Source organism: Pongo pygmaeus, chromosome 2 (assembly GCF_028885625.2).
Source record: "Pongo pygmaeus isolate AG05252 chromosome 2, NHGRI_mPonPyg2-v2.0_pri, whole genome shotgun sequence".
Lineage (NCBI taxonomy): Eukaryota > Metazoa > Chordata > Mammalia > Primates > Hominidae > Pongo > Pongo pygmaeus.
Window position 1 is genome coordinate 60,062,150 of NC_085930.1, and position 19,665 is coordinate 60,081,814.

The 19,665-nt window shown below is 50.9% G+C and overlaps 1 long non-coding RNA gene across 1 annotated transcript in view; it reads right to left on the bottom strand.

The window, feature by feature from the left end:
- LOC129033942 (uncharacterized) overlaps nucleotides 1-19,422 on the bottom strand; it is a 73,926-nt gene extending 54,504 nt beyond the window's left edge. Inside the window, exon 1 of the long non-coding RNA XR_008501712.1 lies at nucleotides 19,199-19,422. This is a non-coding gene — a long non-coding RNA (uncharacterized LOC129033942). The remainder of the gene's footprint in view (nucleotides 1-19,198) is intronic.
- Nucleotides 19,423-19,665: the final 243 nt, after the last annotated feature.

The following is a 19,665-nucleotide window of genomic DNA, read 5'->3' on the forward strand; positions in this document are numbered from 1 at the left end:
TTGGGGCTGGGCAGAGGAGATCAAGGATGCTTTTGCAAAGCTGCCTGGGAAAACTGGAATGTGTACCTGGTCTGAGAATGGCCAGAGCCTGGTCTCTTCTGCCCACCTCTTGTCCCCAGCCCCTGGCCCCCACCTCCAGCTAAAAGGCCAGTAGGAGGTACAATGCACCTCCCACTTCCACGTGTGGCCACAAAACCCTATCTTGTGTCCGGCTGTGACGCTCCAGGCTTAGCGGGGGTCTAAAATTGTGCTCAGAACTGAGCAGGGGGAGCCGGCTGCAGGCGATGCCAGCCCCGGGTGCCAGGCAAAGTGGCTTCCAGGCCCTCTAATCACCCCACTCCCAGAATCTGGCCATTAACTCCCTCCAGGCACAGGAGGGGGAACTGCCACTCTCCCTGCCTGGCTTTTAGTCCAATACAATTAGGAGCCATTATTTCTGTCGTGTTGATTCTTGAAAAATCATTTTAAATTGTCGCCCTTTTTTATGCTTTGGAAAAGGAAAGCACCAAAGAAGATGAAAACAGAAAAGCGTACCCACACCCTCCGCCTGGCTCCCAGTCCCCGCCTCAGTCCCCCCATTTCTCCTGACCTGTTCCCTTGGCAACCGTCAACTCGCTGCTGCAATATTCAAAGGGAATCTCACAACTGCACATCAAATGGGACGCAGCGGGTATTTTCAGTTGTCTGAGATCCAGTGGATGGACAGACAGACACACACCCCCTCAGGGAAGACAGAGACATAGAGAGGCAGAGATGGACAGAGAGAGACACAGAGAGAGAAGAGCAAAAAGACCAGACACAAAGAGACAAAGACCCCCAGGGAGATAGCGATGTGGGGACCCAGAGATGCTGGAGTGGATGCCCAGACTGAGACAGAGACAGAGCAAGAAAGAGACAGACATGCAGAGTGACAGACAGACACTGATGTGGGAAGAGACCAACCCAGAGAGACAGAAAAGACAGACATGGTGCAATGGAGAGGAGACAGATGGGGCTGGGCAGGGGGAATGGACGGAGGGAGAAGAGGGGCACGGGCAGGAGGGGACGGGCTGAGGGTGGCAGAGAGGAGAGAGGAGGAGGCAGCGGGAGCCACAGTGCCTGGCCTGGGCACCACAGCCTCTGAGGGCCCCTCTAAGCCTGGCTGCCTCTCCTCCTCCCCTTTCCCTGCCCCAGGGAGGCTTCTCCCCTGACCAGACACCTCACCCTCTCCGAAGCACCTTGCTGTTTCCCGCACACACTCTGCCTCTCTTGCCTTTGCCACGCTCCTCCACAGCCAGCCTGGGATGAGGTCATTGTGAGGATGTCCCTCTGGATGGCCACCCCACTCATTCCCAGACCCTTACTCCTTCCTAAAAGTGAGAATGACATTGCTAAAGATGCCAATGGTGGAATTCCAGCTACCCTAGCAGATATTAGGGAAGAGAGACTCCCCTCAAAGCACATGGAGGAGGATCAGGAGGGTCCTGGGGCTCCAGCTTAGGGCTAAGGAGCAGGGTCAGGGCATGGGAACCTGTAGCTGCCCCATACTCAGTGGCAGCCACATGGAGGGTGGAGGGAGGGGCCTGGCAGGCATTTTGGCCCTGTGGCCTCCTCTCGGGCCCTTGCTTCTGCACCTGAGCCCCTACTCCACCCAGGCCCAAAATTCCTTGGCTCTCAGCATCTGGCATAATTCTGACCTGAGGAGGCTGTTAGGCCAGAGGCTGGGAGAAGGGACCAGAGGAGTAAAAAGGCTCAGGTTAGAAGTCAGAGGTCAGAGGGCATGGGCAAAGCTCAGGTCCCCCTCAGAGGGAGCATAGCAGGCAAACCTAGATTGCAGCACCCGCTTTGCCACTGACCACCATGGAGTAATGGAGCCACTCTGGACCTCAGCTTTCCCACATATAAAATGGGTAAATAGGTCTTGCCCAGAGCAATTGCTGGAGTGAGGCTCTGAGAGTGCATGTGTGCAGTGAGCGAGGCTCTGAGAGTTTGTGTGTGCAGTGAGCCAGGAGCGAAGCTCTGAGAATGCATGTGTGCAGTGAGTGAGGCTCTGAGAGTGCATGTGTGCAGTGAGTGAGGCTCTGAGAGTGTATATGTGTAGTGAGTGAGGCTCTGAGAGTACACGTGTGCAGTGAACCAGGAGTGAGGCTCTGAGAGTTCATGTGTGCAATGCGCGAGGCTCTGAGAGTTTGTGTGTGCAGTGAGCCAGGAGCGAGGCTCTGAGAATGCATGTGTGCAGTGAGTGAGGCTCTGAGAGTGCATGTGTGCAGTGAGTGAGGCTCTGAGAGTGTATGTGTGCAGTGAGTGAGGCTCTGAGAGTACACGTGTGCAGTGAGCCAGGAGTGAGGCTCTGAGAGTTCATGTGTGCAATGAGCAAGGCTCTGAGAGTTTGTGTGTGCAGTGAGCCAGGAGTGAGGTTTTGAGAGTGCATGTGTGCAGTGAACGATGCTCTGAGAGTGTATGTGTGCAGTGAGCCAGGAGTGAGGTTCTGAGAATGCATGTGTGCAGTGAGCAACGCTCTGAGAGTGCATGTGTGCAGTGAGCCAGGATTGAGGCTCTGAGAGTGTATGTGTGTAGTGAGCCAGGAGTGAGGCTCTGACAGTGCATGTATGTGTGCAGGGAATGATAGCTCTAAGGACAAACAGTGACCGTGATGACAATGAGAACAATAATCATAATTTTTTGGCAGAATGAGAGCTGGATGCCTGGCCGGGGTCAGAACCTCAAAGCCCTGGGGCCAGCAACAGGAAGAAGCCATGTGAGACTCCATGGAGGTGGGGCTGCAGAGCCCAGACCCACCCCCCAACCTGGGCTCAGGTGCATTGGGGACCCAAGGGGGCAAACTCTGCCAAGTTTTCAAAAGGAGCTGGAAATAAGAATTTTTAATGCCGAACTTTGAGTTTTAAATATTGGTAACCAATTCCTTTTTCAAAGCACGTTGCAGGCCAAATAAAACATCCAGGGCTAGATGGGCCGTGTTGGCCAGTTTGTACCCTTACCTCCTCTCAGTGAACCATCGGCTCAGGGCTTGATCCACCGGCAGGGGGCACCCTTGCCAGGGCTGCTGGGGCCTAGCAGCTCAAAGAGGCTGTGCAGGAGCAGCTTAGTCCAAAACTCTCTGTCCCTGGGGGGGCAGATGCTGCACACTGGGATCCATTCCCTAGGCACCATGGCTCCTGGAGGATCCTGGACCTCAGCCGGGCTGTGGGAGAGCCTCAGTTCTGCTGCAGCTCCTTCCCCACCACACCTGCCCCTGGTGCTGCCCCTGCTGCCCAGCACCTTGGACACACAGAGGCGTAGAGAGAGGGCCAGCACTCAGGGCTCAGGACCAAGCACTGTGAAGGCGGGGAGGGTGGTCAAAGACCATGGTTCACAAATGGTCCTGGGCAGGTGGTGGGGATTGTGACTGCCACCCTGAGGACCTCAATTAAAAAGCAGTTTCCTGGGGCCCAGCCCTGCAGAGTCTGATTCCTTGGGGCCAGTGAGTGTGCATTTTAAGAAGCATCCCGAGGGACTCTGATAGGTGTGCTGCAGACCCACTGAGAAGACAGGGAGGAGTGGGATCTGGTGTCCTGCCCCTCTGGCCCAGCCCCCAGGGTCCCCAGGACCTGCTGTGTCCCCAGCTAGCACCCAGGCTCCTGCCATGGCTGCCCCCATGCCAGTGAATCTAAGGGGAGCACAGACTCCCCCTCATTGCATGGTGACTCCCAGGAGGAAGCCATGGAGCATCTCCACCCACAGGTCCTTCTGGCTAGTGCATGCCCCTCCTGGCACTTTAAGAAGCAGGCCCGCAGCAAGCAGTGGGGGCTTCTCCTACTCAACCCTTGAGACCAGTTTGGAGGTGTTTGTCTCAGGCTCTGGTCTTCAGCTGTGGCTCTGTCCTCTTGGTCTGCAAGGGTGACTCCCCAGTCTGGCTGTGCATCCCAGGTCCCTAGAGGCTTTGGAAAACTAGGGCTCCCTGGTTTCTACACGAGAGAGAACCAGCTGGCTCCAGTGCCCAGCTCCAGGAAAGCACCCTCCAGAACCGTCCCGGTGCATGAGGCAGCAGAGTCCTCAGGAGGCCCTGCACATGCCCTGTGCCCCTACCCTGGCCCCAACCTCAACATGGCCAGTCACAGAACCTAGCCCCCTGGCAGCATTTCTGGGGCACACCCAGGCCGGGACAATAGGAGCCCTCCCCAGGGATTTTTCCTGCAGGAACCCTGTGGAGAGAGAGGTCACTCCCTCTGGGGTGGGAGCTGCTCCTCAGTGCACCCCAGAGCTGGAGGAGCAAAGAAGAGGGCAGCCCCAAAGGCAATGGGATTCTTGGCCAGCTGCCAGGGCACCCCAGCCTCCTCGCAGTTCCAAGAGAAGCCCCTGTGCCCTCACAGTCAATTCCCTTCTTGCCTAAGCTAGTTGGCATTATGTCACTTGCAACCAAATATATCACCCTAAACCTACTGACTCAGAAGTTTTGTATTTTTAACAAGTTCCCCAGGTGATTCTCGGCCGAACTGCGCTTGAGGAGCACTGATGTACAGCACTGCCAATTAGGCTGCTGGTGCTCTTGGGACTCAGGCCATCTTCACGCTGGAATCTGTCAGTTCCGATTCATACCAGCCCTCCCCCTACCCCCAGCATCTGCACATCAAACCCCGTGATATAATCCCTGCACAGCCGTCGGGGGGGAGGGGTCTGAACATCTAGGCCCAATCACTGAGCAGCTGGAAACATGAAGCCCCTGGAGGGAAAGCCCCAGAGGTCTTCTCCAGAGAGAATAAAAGGTAGGGAATGTGAAAGAAGGGGCTCTATCCTGAAGGCTTGATCAGAGAAGAGCAAAGGGAGGAGTCCAGGACTAGTTTTATCTACCCGTTTAGCAAATATTTCCTGAGCTTCTACTGACTGTATCCCAGATACTGTGCAAGGTACAGGGGACCCCTGTGAGCAGGCGGGGGCTCCCTGCTCTCCAGGCCCTGACTTTGTCAGGGAGAGATATGAAATACCCAGGCCAGTGCTACATGGAACATATGACTACAGACCCTGCAGGAAAGAAGCAGGGTCTCGGCACACACACTCGCTTCCCAATATCTATTCTCGCCTCCTTTTTAGCTGGGTACAGCCATCGTGCACACTTCTCAGCCTCTTCTGCAACTGGATGTGGCCACAAGAGAGTTCCTGCCAATGGAATTTGGGCAGAAGTAAATGTGTAACTTCTGTCTTAGTCTGACCAGGCTGCTATAACAAAATGACTTAGACTGGGTAATTTACAAACACTAGAAATTTATTGCTCACAGTTCTAGAGGTTGGAAAGTTCAAGATCAAGGCACCAGTTTGATGTCTGGTGAGGGCCTGTTCCTTGTGAATGGAGCCTACTACATGTCCCCACATGGTGGAAAGGGTGGACAGGCTCCTTCAGGCCTCTTTTATAAGGGCACTAATTCCATTTGTGAGGGTCCCACCCTCATAACTTAATCACTCCCTAAACACACCACCTCTTTACACGATTACACTGGGTATTAGGCTCCAATATATACATTTTGGACAGACACAAACGACTATACTTCCTTAGAAGTATCTTATGGTTGGAGAGGTGAGCCTCCTCCTTCCTCATCCTCCCTCCTTCCCATTGGAAGGGAGACGCAATGGCCAGAGCTGGAGCAGCCTTCTGGGTCTATGAGGGGTACGCCACATGTTGAGAGGCATGGAACAAGGGAGGAGCCTGGGTTCCTGAGGCTAACGGAGGTGCCGTGGGAGTCTGGCACTGTTGACCTCCAGACCTCACTTACAAAAGAGAGAGAAAGAAATCTTTCTCTAGCTCTGTCATGGCTGTCCCGACACAATGGCCCTCTGAGAAATTGTAACAGGGGGATTCATTTCAACTGGGAAAAGACCTCTTTGAGGAAATCTCTTTGACTTGGGTACTGAAAGACAGACAAAAGTTGGCCAAGGAGAGAGAAGGTGGAGAAGCTCTTAAATGAGAAAAATTCCAAAAGGAGGCTGCTGGGGCTGGAGCAGAGAGTTACCAGAATTGGGGGATCTGGAATGGGTCCCAGTTTGAGAGGTAGGGATGTTTTTTAAATAAAAATAGTGGGTTTTTTTTTTTTTTGAGACAGTCTCGCTCTGTCGCCCAGGCTGGAGCTGAGGCTGCAAGGGGCGGGGGGACAAATGCAACCTGTGGGCCAAGTCAGGGAGCTAGGGGCACTGAGAAACCCCAAGAGAGTCTTAAAGCAGGCAAGCAACAGAAACAGATTTTTATGGCTGGGTGCAATGGTTCATGCCTGTAATCCCAGCAATTTGGGAGGCCAAGGCATGCGGATCACCTGAGGTCAGGAGTTTAAGACCAGCCTGGCCAACATGGTGAAACCCCATCTCTATTAGAAATACAAAAAATTAGCCAGGCATGATGGCACACACCTGTAATCCAAGCTACTCGAGAGGCTGAGAGAATCACTTGAAGCTGGAAGGTGGAGGTTGCAGTAAGCCAAGATAGCACCACTGCACTCCAGCCTGGGCGACAGAGCAAGACTCCGTCTCAAAAAAAAAAAAAAAAAAAACACTGATTTTAATTTAAAAAACATCCCTACCTCTCAAACTTGGACCCATTCCAGATCCTCCTATTCTGGTAAGCACCTGCCATCCTCATTAAAGGGCACCATTAGTTGCCTTTTACAGATGCAGAATCAGAGAGGTTAAGTGGCATGCTCAGGGTAACTCAGCTCACATGAGTCCCAGCAGGCACCTGAGCCCAGACCCACCTGACTCTCAGACCCTGAGATCTCTCTGCACTGTTTCCCACACCGCTCCCATTCCAAGCCCTTACCCCCAGGTGACCAGGCTTCTGGTGTCCAGCCAGACCCACCTGGAGGAGATGTAAGCTCACCCTGGCTGCAAGCACTGGAGGTTTCCAGGCTGCTCAGGGGCCTAAGAGAGCACTGGTCTCCCAAACACGCACTGCACAGATTGGGGATTGAGGCCCTGCGGAAGCAGGGTCTCCCAAGGCCAAAGGATGCAGACCAAAAATGAGGTCCAGAGCTCGAAGCTTCTCAGGACAGGCTCACAGGGGCCGGGGAGCTAGTCTGAAAAACTGCCCCTCATTCAAACGCAGCAGGCTAGCCCTGCCTTCCCACAGACAAGCCTCCACATCTGCTTTCCCTTCTTCCCTGCCCCTTGTCATCCCAGAATCCAGTGATCTGGGCCAAAGAATCCGGAACCAACTCACAAGTACGAAAGGTGCCGTTGTAGGCCGGAGAGCGAGGGGGGCTGAACTCTCTCCCTCCCTCTTACATGGCTAACAGGGCTCATCAGCATTAATCATCGAGTGCTTGGGAGCCAGAGCCTCTAAGGGAAAGCACAGAGTGCAGCTGCTTAGGCTCTCCTTGCCCAAGCTCCAGACAGCGTGGAAAGGACATGGGCAGAAGAGGCAGAAAGTGGCTCAAGCCTAACCCCCACCCCTTCCAGAAGACTGTGAACTCCCCTGAGACTCCTTTCCTCAGACCCACCTGGTTGAGATGAAAGGACTTTGCAAACTAGAAAATGTTATGCTAATATGGAGACTGGTTATAATCAGGTATAGCAAAAGAGTTGCTGCCTTCGTGGTATTTTAAATGTGGATAGTTTTCTCAGTTCCCCAAGTACCTTATCTGGCCAGAATTCACACAATTATGGAGTCATCCCTCCAGTGACAGGACTGCCAATTTCAAATCCCTTCTGGGAAAAGCAAAACCCTACTAGGAACAACACAACATTGTCTAATTAGTCATTTATACTTTAGTATAAATGAGTTGGTACCCATCCTTTCTCAGAGGAGAGCCTCAAGCAGGAAAGGGAATTTTATTAGGGAAAGGTTGATGGGAAGGGATGATTATGGAGCCAGGGACAGAGACTTGCTGGGGGGTCCTTTCCAGAAGTTGGGGTCAGACTGGACACAACTGAGACCACAGGCCTTGTAAGGCCTGGAGGTAAAGGAGGACTCAGGGGGCATCAGGAGAAGGAGTTGGCTGCCTCCTGAGGCCCTAGCCTTTCTTTACCTTTAATCCTTCTCTCTTGTGGGCCCTGCCGCACAGCCTGCAAACATGCTCAAGATTCTCCCACCCAGAAAAGTCCTTCTTTCAGTCCCCTGCACATGTCAGCAGACAGAATGTGGGCTTTGCAGTCAGATGATCTTGAGTTCCATGCTTCACTCTACCACTTGTCCACAAAATGGCTTCAAGAACCACTGTTTTACAAATCTTTGTACCTCCAGACTCAAACCCAGAGCCTGGTACTAAAAATAAAAATAAAAAACAGGCTCCAAAAACATTGTTGAGATGGATGATGGATTTTCTGAGCTTCAGTGTCCTCACCTGCAAAATGTTATGAAGGAAAAGCAGAGTAAAAATAATTTGTTTATACTAAAGTATGAATGACTGATAGGATTTTGCAGAGATTTTAAAGAGGAGTATCCCTGGACTCAAAATAAGCCCTTCCTCATAGGGCAGTGATGAGGACTAAATGCAATTATTTATGTATTCATTTAATAAATCTATAGCAAACTACTATGTGTGCCACACACTGTTCTAGGCACTGGGGTTAAAACAGTGAACAACAATGAAAAATTCCTGCCCTTATGGAGCTGACATTTAGTGTAGAGGACAGGCAATAAACTAACAAATAAATAATAACTCAATATATAATATAAAGTCAAATAATGATCAGTTCATTGAAGAAGATTAAAATGGAGTGAGGCGTGGCATGTGATGGTGGAACACTGGTTTAGATGGGATGGTCTGGGAAGATCTCTGTGAGGAGGTGACATTTGAACAGAGACCTAAATGAATGCATCATGCAAATATCTTGGGAAAAAGAGGCTTAGAAGAATAACCATATTACCTCGGGGCGAGCAAAGATGGCTTGAAAGATATACAGAAAACCTTCAGCCATAAAGAATATAATTGGCAAGTTGGACTACATTGAAGTGAAGACTTTCCATCCATCAGAAGGCACCATCAGGAGACTGAAAATGCAAGCCATGGAGTGGGAGAGGATATTCAGAACATGTACATCTGTCAAAGGACTCATAACCAGAATAGAAACATTTCCTACAAAGCAATAAACAAAGATACCACTCAATAGAAAAGTGAGCAGGACTTGGACCTTCATGAAACAGGATAGCCCAATAGCCAGTAAATGCAGGAGAGGGTGCCTGACTTCAATGATCATCAGAGGAATGCAAATTAAAACACCAATGAGCTACTGCTGCACACCTTCGAATGATTATAATGAAAATGACAGAAAAAGGCCATGTGCTGGAAATCCTGGAACACTCTTAGGCTGCTGGTGGGGGAGTACATTGGTACAATCTCTGTGGAAGAGAGATTTGCAGCATCTATTAAAGCTAACATATGCCAACCCTATGACCAAGCACTTCCACTCCTAGGCCCACACTCAATTGAATGGCATACATACATTCATTAAGAGAATGGTATGAGAAGATTCATAGCAGCATTTGTGAAAACTAAAAACGAAAAGCTACCCAAATGCTCAGTAATGAAGAGGTGGATGTGAAGTGTGGGGCGCTGGGACAAGCTGGAAACCAAAAGACAGACTGGCCCCATGTTGGTCTCTCTCATGCCAGCCCCAGCCTCTGACTTTATTGATGGAGTGAGCTGGCCCAGGAGTCAGAGAAACTGAAAAACACTGGCTGATGACACGTCTGATGGGGGGGCAGGATTTAAAATCAGAAGTGACGATAGCCACCTCTGCTTTCTGAGTTGTGTGAAACAATCCCAAACAGCAGAGAAATTGGGATTTTTGTGTGCTGTCCCTTTGATGGAGAAAATTGTAAAAGGAGGAGGTGGCCCTGGTTTGGCACAACATGGATGTGGTGGGTCTCTGGCCATGCAAAAGTGGAGCTGTGCTGAGAACAGAGGGTAGTGAAATCAGTCTGCCTGAGTAGCGGAATGAAGTTGGGGGAGCCAAAAGCTGAGGGTCCCAGAAAACAGACACCTGGCCATTCCTTGGAGGAGAGAGAGTGTATGAGTGTGTGGGGCCCTTCCTGGGGAGGCCAAAGGAGACTTGAAGACAGTGGTTGTCTTCTGTTTACCTTGGGGCTATCTTCTGGGAGATACTGTGACATAGCCCTCCTCAATCTTAAATCTTCAGTCAGTTTTGCAAGACACCCACCTGCCTGGTGTAAGGAAAAGAGAATGTGTCATACGTTAGGAGCAATTGAAGGCAGAACAGGAACAGCCCATATGGCTCAGAAAGACAATCCAAAAATGGAACCACCTCAGTTGCAACAGAAGCTCAGAGCTAAGAGGGAAGTGGGAAAATGTACACCTCCTCCAAAATACCCAGAGAACCTGGGAGAGAACCGGACCTCTCCAAGGACAAGACATCTCAGCTGACATCCAGATTACACCCATGTAACCTAAACTAGTTCAGAGTGTAGAGATGGAGGAAACTTTTCTAAGTTCATTTCATAGAACTTAACAAAACATACATACTAAACTAATTTTTACTTATAAAAAGATGCAAAACTCCTGAATAAAATATTAGCAGAATGAGTCCAGTAGTAGCAACAGAATAATATGCTAATACAATGCAGAAATATAGGAATGCAAGGCTGGTTCAATATTAGCAGAGCTGTTGGTGTCGTTCACATTAACAGGCTAACAAGGAGGGCTTGGACTATGTTCATGGCTGTAAAAAGGAATTTGATAAAATCAAACATCCATTGCTGATTTTTTTAAAAAAGCTTTCAGTAAGCAGAATATTAAAAGAAACTTTCTTACCTTTGATAGAATATTTATCAGAAACCAAATAGGAAAGATCAGATTTCATTATAAAAGACACAGGGTATCATTGGCGTGATTTCTTCCAGGAAGACCTCATATTCTCCAGGGTACAGCTGCATCCAGTTTCCCCACTATACACTTTCACTCTCTCCATCCTTGTTTCTCCTCAAAGCTTCCTGATAGACTGTCCATCTTGTTTACATCTGCATTTCCAGGACCTAGAGCAACCTCTGCCACACAGCTAATGTTAAAGCAATGGTGAATGAGTGAAAAAATAGAAACAAATCAAATATGCTCACTATTACCATTCTATTCAACATTATCCTAGGGATTATAGATGAGGCAAAAAAAAGAGGGAAATGAGACGAAGGGTAAATATTGGAAAGAAAAGGATAAAACTATAAGTCTTTGCAGCTAATGTAAACATCTATCTGGAAAATTCAAGAAGAGACTTCAGAAAGATATTCAGATATGATATTCATATACAAATACAACACTATTTTCAAAAATCATATATAAGTCATGATGATACTGGTCACAAGGGCACCCAACTGAAAATGGTTAAAAGCAAGAAAGTTTGGGGTTTTGTGTTTGGGTTTGGTGAGAGGTGGGTTAGCTCCTTAACAAGACAGGCTGTGGACATTTCCATCTTAAGCACAGCTAGCTTGAGGGCCTCCAATGATGCCAAAACAGCTTCTTAATTTTCATTTTTGTTTTTATCTCTGCCTGTCTATGTCTGGCTCCATTTTTCAGACAGAAATTTTATAAGCATCAGAGGAAACAGCCACTGGCAACCCCAGACATACAATCCCAGCAGAAACAGTGTTTCTCCCTCACCACATTTAAAGAATATTTTCAGAGGATTGTTGGTCTGCCTTGGGTCACATTCCAACTGCCCCAGCCAAATAGGATGTCATTAGTAGTCCAGCCAGGACTGTGTGGCTATCCTGGTGACTCCGTGTGTGTGTGTGTGTGTGTGTGTGTGTGTGTGTGTGTGTGGTGTGGCCAGTGGAAGGAGGGTGGACTTTAATTGGTAGGTTCAACAGGACCACATGGAATGGGGCAAGAGTTCCTCTAAGGCAAGGGGTGCTATTATCACTGGAAAAGTGAGGTGGCAGGCATTCTGAGAGCACACAACATAGCGGCAACAGCCGACTACAATCCACCCCTTGGCTACTCAGAAGAGAAACACACGCTGTCACCATGCATAAAATCTCAAAACTCTTCCTTGCTTAAATTATGCTTTCATCCCACGTACATCCAAAATACATTCCCCTCCCCGAAGGGAGACAACCCAAATCACATTGAGATAACGTCAGCAGCTCCTAGTCCTGGATCTCTGAGCGATGCACCTTCCTCTAATGTGTTCTCGCTGTGACCCTTTGTCTGACAAGCTGTGCCTTAGTCATGGATCTGAACCCCTCCACACACCCGGTATAGAATGCCCACCAGTGCACTTAGAAAATGTGAGCTTGTACAGCACCTTTCTCTCACCCTCTCCACCTCTTCAGTACTGCACCAGGAGAGTTCTTCATTCCGTGGTCACATTCACCAAGCTACCTTCAGAGGTGGCCACTTGCTGTTCAGCCTGCCACTGAACCCTGACTTCAATGGCTTTCTTCCTGAGACCTGTAACTGGCTCTTTTCCACACTGTTACTATCTTAAACTTGCCCCTCTGAAGATGTTAATTCTACTTTTCTCTTTGTGCTGCTAGCTGCGTCTCCCTGGGTGTTAGTTCCCTAGTTATTGAATGCTGTATTTCGGTTTGCTGATTTGGGATGGATGCTCACGTTTGTAAATGAGATTATGGCTTCCCCGGTTGCCTCTGTTTACTGTGGCGGTGGGGGTGGGGCATGGGGTCCCCCCTGGAACCCCCGTTTCTCTCAGATCCCCCATCACCAGAGGATTATTCAACAGCCACTCCTCTGCTCCAGCCTGGAGGCAGACATCTTCCCACCTCCCTGTTGACAGGTGTCAGGGAAGAGGAGGGAGGCTGACAATTACTCAGACGCCAGCTCTGCACCCAGACACCTGAGCAACTGTCCCCAAGCCTTCTGCTCCTTGTCTGTGAGCCTTGCCTTTAGAACACCGTGGGCAGCTCCTGCCTGGGATTCTTCATCCAGCCGGTCCCTCTGTGTTCAAACTCTCAGGAACTCCTCAGCATCTCTGCCTTGTTTATGGCACTTATTTTGTCATTGTTTTCTAGAGCTATTCTGGATTCATGGCAGCAGGAGAGAATGAGAGAGGCAAAGAGACAGAAAGATACTTTCTGTCATTTCCAGGGATCTGGAGCAGGAGGAGGAGGTGGGGGAGGGGTGTATGCTTAATCTGCCATCTGTATCTTTTCCTTTTTTATCCCCATATAAAAGTATATTACAACAGCTGATAATAAAGGATATGCATAGAATAAAATTAAAATAGAAATAGAAGATCAGAACTGACGAAAGGAAGAGGGGCAAATATTTCAATTATAAGGGTTACAGATTGCAGCCATAAACTACCCAGTGGCCAGAGTAAAGTTCCACAAACTAGTCCCAGTGGAACTAGACTGTGAGCTCCCAGAGATCAAAGACAGTGTCCCGGCCACCTCAGTGTTCTCAGCCCTGGGCCGATCCCAACCCAAGCAGTTTTTCAATAACCGTTTGGTGAATGAACACATGTAACCACTTGATTCTTCATCAAGCAACCCTGCCCTTGTTAACTGGTAAGAAGACGGCATAAGATTTCATCGGTAGTGATATTGTTTTTCCTGCCAGTAAATCAAAAGCCATTTATTATATATAATATCATGGATAGGGCCTTTGACTGCTGCTGAGAAGAAGCAGGAAATATTGTTGTGACCAGTTTTCAAATGATCTTTGACAAAACCGGAGAGCGGAACAGACAGACCCCAGGGAGGCTGCTCTCGACCTCTGTTGTCCAGTGGCCCCTCCTCAGGGCTGTCCTGCCCAGTCCGCTCTGGCCAGGGGAGCGGAGCTGGAGGTGATGACTCTCACCACACTCTCCCTCCCCGCAGCGCTCGGCTCTGAAGAGGGACAGCTCTTTCTGTACTGTTCATGACCTAAGACACTCGACTTCATTCAGCTGAGCCAGGTCTTGCCGAAGCTGCTCATATCTGCTCCCTGGTGCTTGGACCAGAAGACAAAGGCCCTGAGTGCTGGTCCTGGGCATTCCATGGACTCTCATGCAGTCACTGCTTCGCTCCCGCTTTCATTCTTGTGCAGGAAGGTTGTGCAGCCCCTCCTCGGAGCCAGGCCTTGTGTAGGACATGAGACACAGGGAGCCCAGTGAGACCCCCGCCCTTCAAGAGCCATGGTGTGATGAAGAACGTAACTTGCATAGAGGGCTCCATTTCCTCCTCTGTAGAACAGGGATGATGATGTCTGTGTCCTGGAACCCTCAGGTGGTGGTGATCGGCACACATCTACTCTCAGCTTCCCAAGGCTCTGGGGGGGTGGTCAGGGATTTTATACACATGCCCAGCCCTCATCCCCTAGAGCTGCCTCACTGCCTGTCCTGGCGGTTTGGATAAGGCAGTGCATTGGGAAAGTGGATTCCAGTACCCAAGGGGAAGACTCCAGTAAGTTTCGCTTTATAAGCTAAACACTCTATATTACCTGTAGTTAAGTTGTCTCTTTGAAGATTAAGTAGAGGTTTCCTCCCTTAGGGCAGCTGGAGAAGAGGAGAGGGATGCTAAATGGGCTGATCCTCCTTCGAGGCCGAGGCTGAGGGTCCCTTTCATGGACCTGCCTGCTAGAGGCTGTTGGGCTGTGCAGGAGGCAGCCTTGAGCGGGGGACGCCTCCAGGGCAATCCTGAGGTGCATCTCAGCTCAGCCTCTTGCTACCTCTGGACTTGTCTTTGTCTCAGTTTTCCCATCTGTAAAATAGGCATTAATATTCTCTTGCCTTAAGTATGCTGAAGTGTGAATATGGCTCCCCCGACAAAGTACCCACCTGTGGGAGGAGGTGTTCCCCTGGAGTGGGCGTGTCTCCTCGCTGGTCCTCCTCGCCCTCTTTTTCACAAAAGAGGCAGCCAGGGAGCACAGCACATGGGTGGCTGTGACCCAGACCCACACAAGGATGAAATGGCACAGTCCCCTAGTGTCACATGCTGATGGCCCTGTAGCAATAGTTCTGCAAGAAGCTGTGCATTTGCATTACGTGAGGAACTTGTAGAAAAAGGCAAATTTTACAAAGTATATGGTATACAGATAATAAGATTTTCTAGTGTTTCAAAATTGAAGCATTAAGGGAAAATGCTTAGACAAAGATTTATTAAAACACTTGTAAAGACATAGAAGTGGAAACAGTAGAAACCACTCAAATGTCCATCAACTGCTGAAGGGGTGGATGCAACGTGGCACATCCACGGGGTGGATTATTACTCAACCATAAAAGAATCAGCCGGGCATGGTGGCTTATGCCTGTAATCCCAGCAGTATGGGAGGCCGAGGCTGGGGGATCGCCTGAGGTTGGGAGTTCAAGACCAGCCTGACCAATGTGGAGAAACCCCGTCTCTACTAAAAATACAAAATTAACTGAGCGTGGTGGCTCATGCCTCTAATCCCAGTTACTCAGGAGGCTGAGGCAGGAGAATCACTTGAACCTGGGAGGCAGAGGTTGTGGTGAGCTGAGATTGCACCATTGCACTCCAGCCTGGACATCAAGAGCAAAACTCCATCTCAAAAAAAAAAAAAGAATCAAAGAATGAAGTGTTGCGGCACAGCGTCGGGAGCCCTGAAACCCCTATGGGTGGTGAAGGAAGCCAGGCATGGGACCACACCGCCTGCAAGACAAATTCCATTCTGTACGAAAGGTCCAGAATAGTGCGTCCCTGCAGACAGAAAGTAGATTGGTGGGTTCAAGGGCATGGGGATAGGCCATGGGGCATGGTTGTTGTTTCTTTTTGGGGGTGACATGTTCTGGGATTGGATATTGGTGACTGCCACAAAAAAAACCCACTGAATTGTTTATTTTTAAAAGGTAAATTTTAAGGAATATGAATTCCATATCAAAGTGTTATTTAAAATGTTTGTGTCCTCAAATTAGTAAAAGATTCACACAAAGACAGAGAAGCTGACTTTGTGTCTGATAGAAAACACCTCAGAATGACGTCCCCTGTTGTGGAAACAGATCACTAGGACTATTTAATTGTTTAAATCTCCAGCAGCATATCTAAACATTTGTCATTGTGTAAAAAAAAAAAAAAAAAAAAAAGATGTCCCTGGCTAAGCCCTGCTCTAGGCTATCGAGAGTCCCTCACCCAGCAGTGTCCATCCCCCCGCAGCATCCATCCCCCTGGCAGTGTTGTGCACTCAGCAGTGTCATTCCCCCAGAGGTGTCATCCCCCCACCAATGTCACTCACCCGGCAATGTCATCCCCCTGCCAGTGTCACCCACCCACTGGTGTCACTCACCAAGCAGTGTCATCCCCCCACCAGTGTCATCCACCTGCCAGTGACACCCACCCAGCAGTGTCACCCCCAGCCAGTGTCACCCACCCACCAGTGTCACCCCCCAGCCAGTGTCACCCACCCACCAGTGTCACCCCCAGCCAGTGTCACCCACTCACCAGTGTCACCCACCCAGCAGTGTCATCCCCCACCAGTGTCACCCACCCAGCAGTGTCATCTCCCCACCAGTTTCCTCCTCCTGCCAGTGTCATCCCCCTGCCAATGTCACCCCCTCACCAGTGTCAATCCCACCAGTGTCACCCCTGCCAGTGTCATCCCTCCACCAGTGTCACCCACCTGCCAGTGTCACCCCCTCCCAGTGTCACCCACCTGCCAGTGTCACTTGCCTGTCAGTGTCATCCCACCCGCCAGTGTCATCCCCCCGCCAGTGTCACCCACCCACTGGTGTCATCTACCCGGCGGTGTCATCCACCCAACAGTGTCACCCACCCGGCAATGTCATCCACCCAGCAATGTCACCCACCCAGATGGCAAGTGGGGTTTTGGACCCCTGCCTGTGCTTCCCCTGCCCCTGGGGACCTGGAAGTGTTCCATTTTGCATCTTGGTTTGCCCTCCCTGGTTTCTCCTGGGCTCTCTGCTGGCCCTCTTGTCTCCAGGCCTAGGTCCCCAGATAGCTCTGTGTCCTGTTCACCCCACACCGGGGTCCAGTAGTAATACCCACTGTGTCCGTTCCCTGGTGTTCTGTACCCCATCCACCCCGCCTTGTCTGCCACTCCTGAGCCATGTTGTCTTCCAGAAAATGCTACAAAGACAGCCATCTCTCTGGATCCCCCAACTCCTCCCCCGGCTTCTACCATCCCTGCTCCCCAGCTCCACCCAGAAGACGCTGGCAGGGCATAGAGCCTTCGCAGGACACAGGTCTGTCTCACTCAAATCCTCCTCCTCTCCCTGCGGTGAGTTGCAAATAAAAAGGTCACAAATGTCTTTACTCCCCTATGCTCACCCCCTCGCAAGATGACTGTGTGCTCTGCTTCTCATGTCAGGAGAGTAGCGGCTCCTTCATTCTAGCCCCCAGCCTGGGCCTGGCCAAGGGGACGCTAGCAAATGATGCAAGAAGAGACTGGAAAAGAGCCTGGCTTTCCAGCCCTCTGAGACTGCCCAGGGAAGAAGCCTGGGCTGGGCTTCTTGAGGATAGAAGACTGGCACCCATCCCCGGGCCTCTCAGTGGCCACCCAGACATGTGAGCAAGGCTGCCACAATGATCCAGCCCCAGCTGAGCCCACGGAGACCAGAACTCCCCAGGCAACCCACAGAACAATGAAAAAATTACTGTCAGTTGTGCTGCCTTCGGCCCCTGGGTTTTGGGAAGGCTTGCTATGCCGTAAAAGCTAATTGACGCACCCCCTCCTGCTTCTCCAGCCCCAGAGACTCTGTTTCCTCCTGAGAGGGAGAAGCTGTCACTGGCTCCACACCTGCTCCTTCATGTCTCTGAGAAGCTTTGAGACCCTCAGGGCATTTGATAGGGGCACACCAGGCTCTTGCAAATTAAAAGCACTGACTCCTGAAATGGAAAAACTAAGACTCTAACTCTTGTTCACCTGCAGTAACTTTCCTCCATAAGGCGACTGGATGTCTCATAGTCAAGTTTTGTTTGTTTGTTTGTTTGAGACGGAGTCTCTCTCTGTTGCCCAGGCTGGACTGCAGTAGCGCGATCTCGGCTCACCGCAAGCTCCGCCTCCTGGGTTCATGCCATTCTCCTGCCTCAGCCTCCCGAGTAGCTGGGACTACAGGTGCCTGCCACGACGCCCGGCTAATTTTTTGTATTTTTAGTAGAGACGGGGTTTCACCTTGTTAGCCAGGATGGTCTCAATCTCCTGACCTCCTGATCCGCCTGCCTCTGCCTCCCAAAGTACTGGGATTACAGGCGTGAGCCACTGCGCCCGGCCCATGGTCAAGTTTTAATAGGGGAAGAACTACTAGTCAAAAAGGAATTAGGATAGACAAAAAAATAATTTTTAACACACCAAAATACGATCTCATCACATACTTATTGAGTGCCTGCTAGACTCTGGACGCCTGGTAGGTGCCAAGGACACAATGAAGGTGAGGAGACCCAGACCCCACTCTCCTGGGCTCTTTGTCTGGCCTGGGATCCAGCTAGCCCTCAGGTCACCACACGAATGGTGACTCATCCATCCATTCGCTCTTCCACTCCCATGGCAAGTATTTCCTGAGTCCCTGCAGTGCTCCAGGAACTCTAAGAGTCACAGGGCATACCACCGTGAGAGCACCAAGATGTGCGAGCCCCTCGGGAGAGGGGACAGGGCAGGCTCATCCCATTTGGGGCCAGGAAGGGCTTCCTGAGCCAGCGCAGATGACACGCAAACCCAAAGGATGAGATGCAGTTAACTGGGCAAAGACTTGGTAGTGGGGGTGCAGAGGAGCAGAGGAGAGCACTCCAGAAGTGCTAAGGCCCAGCAGTGGCTGGGAGGGCCTGAGAGAAGGCCAGAGTGTCTGGGGAACACAGATGTGGGGAAGCCCTGGTGAGAGCCTGGAGGGATGGGCAGGGCCAGCTTGAAGGGTGTCCTTGGACCCTGAGTGAGGATTCCAAGGGCTTTTGGGGCGACCAGATAGGCATTATCCCCATCAGACCACTCCCACCTGCTCCACCTGGTTCCAGGTACCAGAGGCACCCCGTCAGCAGGCACAGGGGCCCCAGCAGCAGCCACATCTCTACAGCCTGACCTCCCACCCCCACAGCTCACCCAAAGCTGTTCTTGTGGTGGCTGTTCTGAAAACAGCCCACACCTCTGCGCCCCCAGCTTGGCCCACCCTTTTGGTCCTCTTCTTGTTAAAAGACACCCTAAAGAGGCAGCTCAGACTCCATCTCCTCCAGGAAGGCTTTTCTGATGCTGTGCAACCCCAAGCTGGATGCTACTGATGGTCTGTGCTGGCAGAGCTGCCTCTTATGTCCCTCGATTCTATTCCTGTATCACTGTGACAGTCCCACAGAGCAGTGACACCCCCGGGTCAGGGGCTCTGCACACACCTGGGATGCTCGGCCCTGCATGGGTCACAGTGGCGGCTCCAGAACCGCTAGGTAGGGTGGGGGCTAAATCCAGGCAGGCTGGGTGTCACTATGCTGTGCTGCATTGGCACTGTGTTCTCCTTACACAGGTGACCTGAGCAGGGGCTCTGAGGAGCCGGTGGCGAGTCTGGAGTCTCAAGTGCCCAGGCCTGTGTGCAGCTACAGAGTTAGGGGCCGGCAAGTGCAGGATTGGCTGTGGAGAGGCACAGGCTGAATTTGGCACAGAGTAAGCATTCTGGGAATGTGTGGCGCTGCTACTGGGACTTGGGCTGCCTTGAGTGTGGCTTCATACCGTGGGCCCAGGGAGGTGGGGAGTGGGGGCTGCGGGGAGTCTGGGCAGTCACTGAAGATGCAGGTGCTGAAAGACACAGCCATCTTCAGGCAAGCCCAGGCTGAAGGGTGCAGGAACTCAGACTGTCCTGGGGATT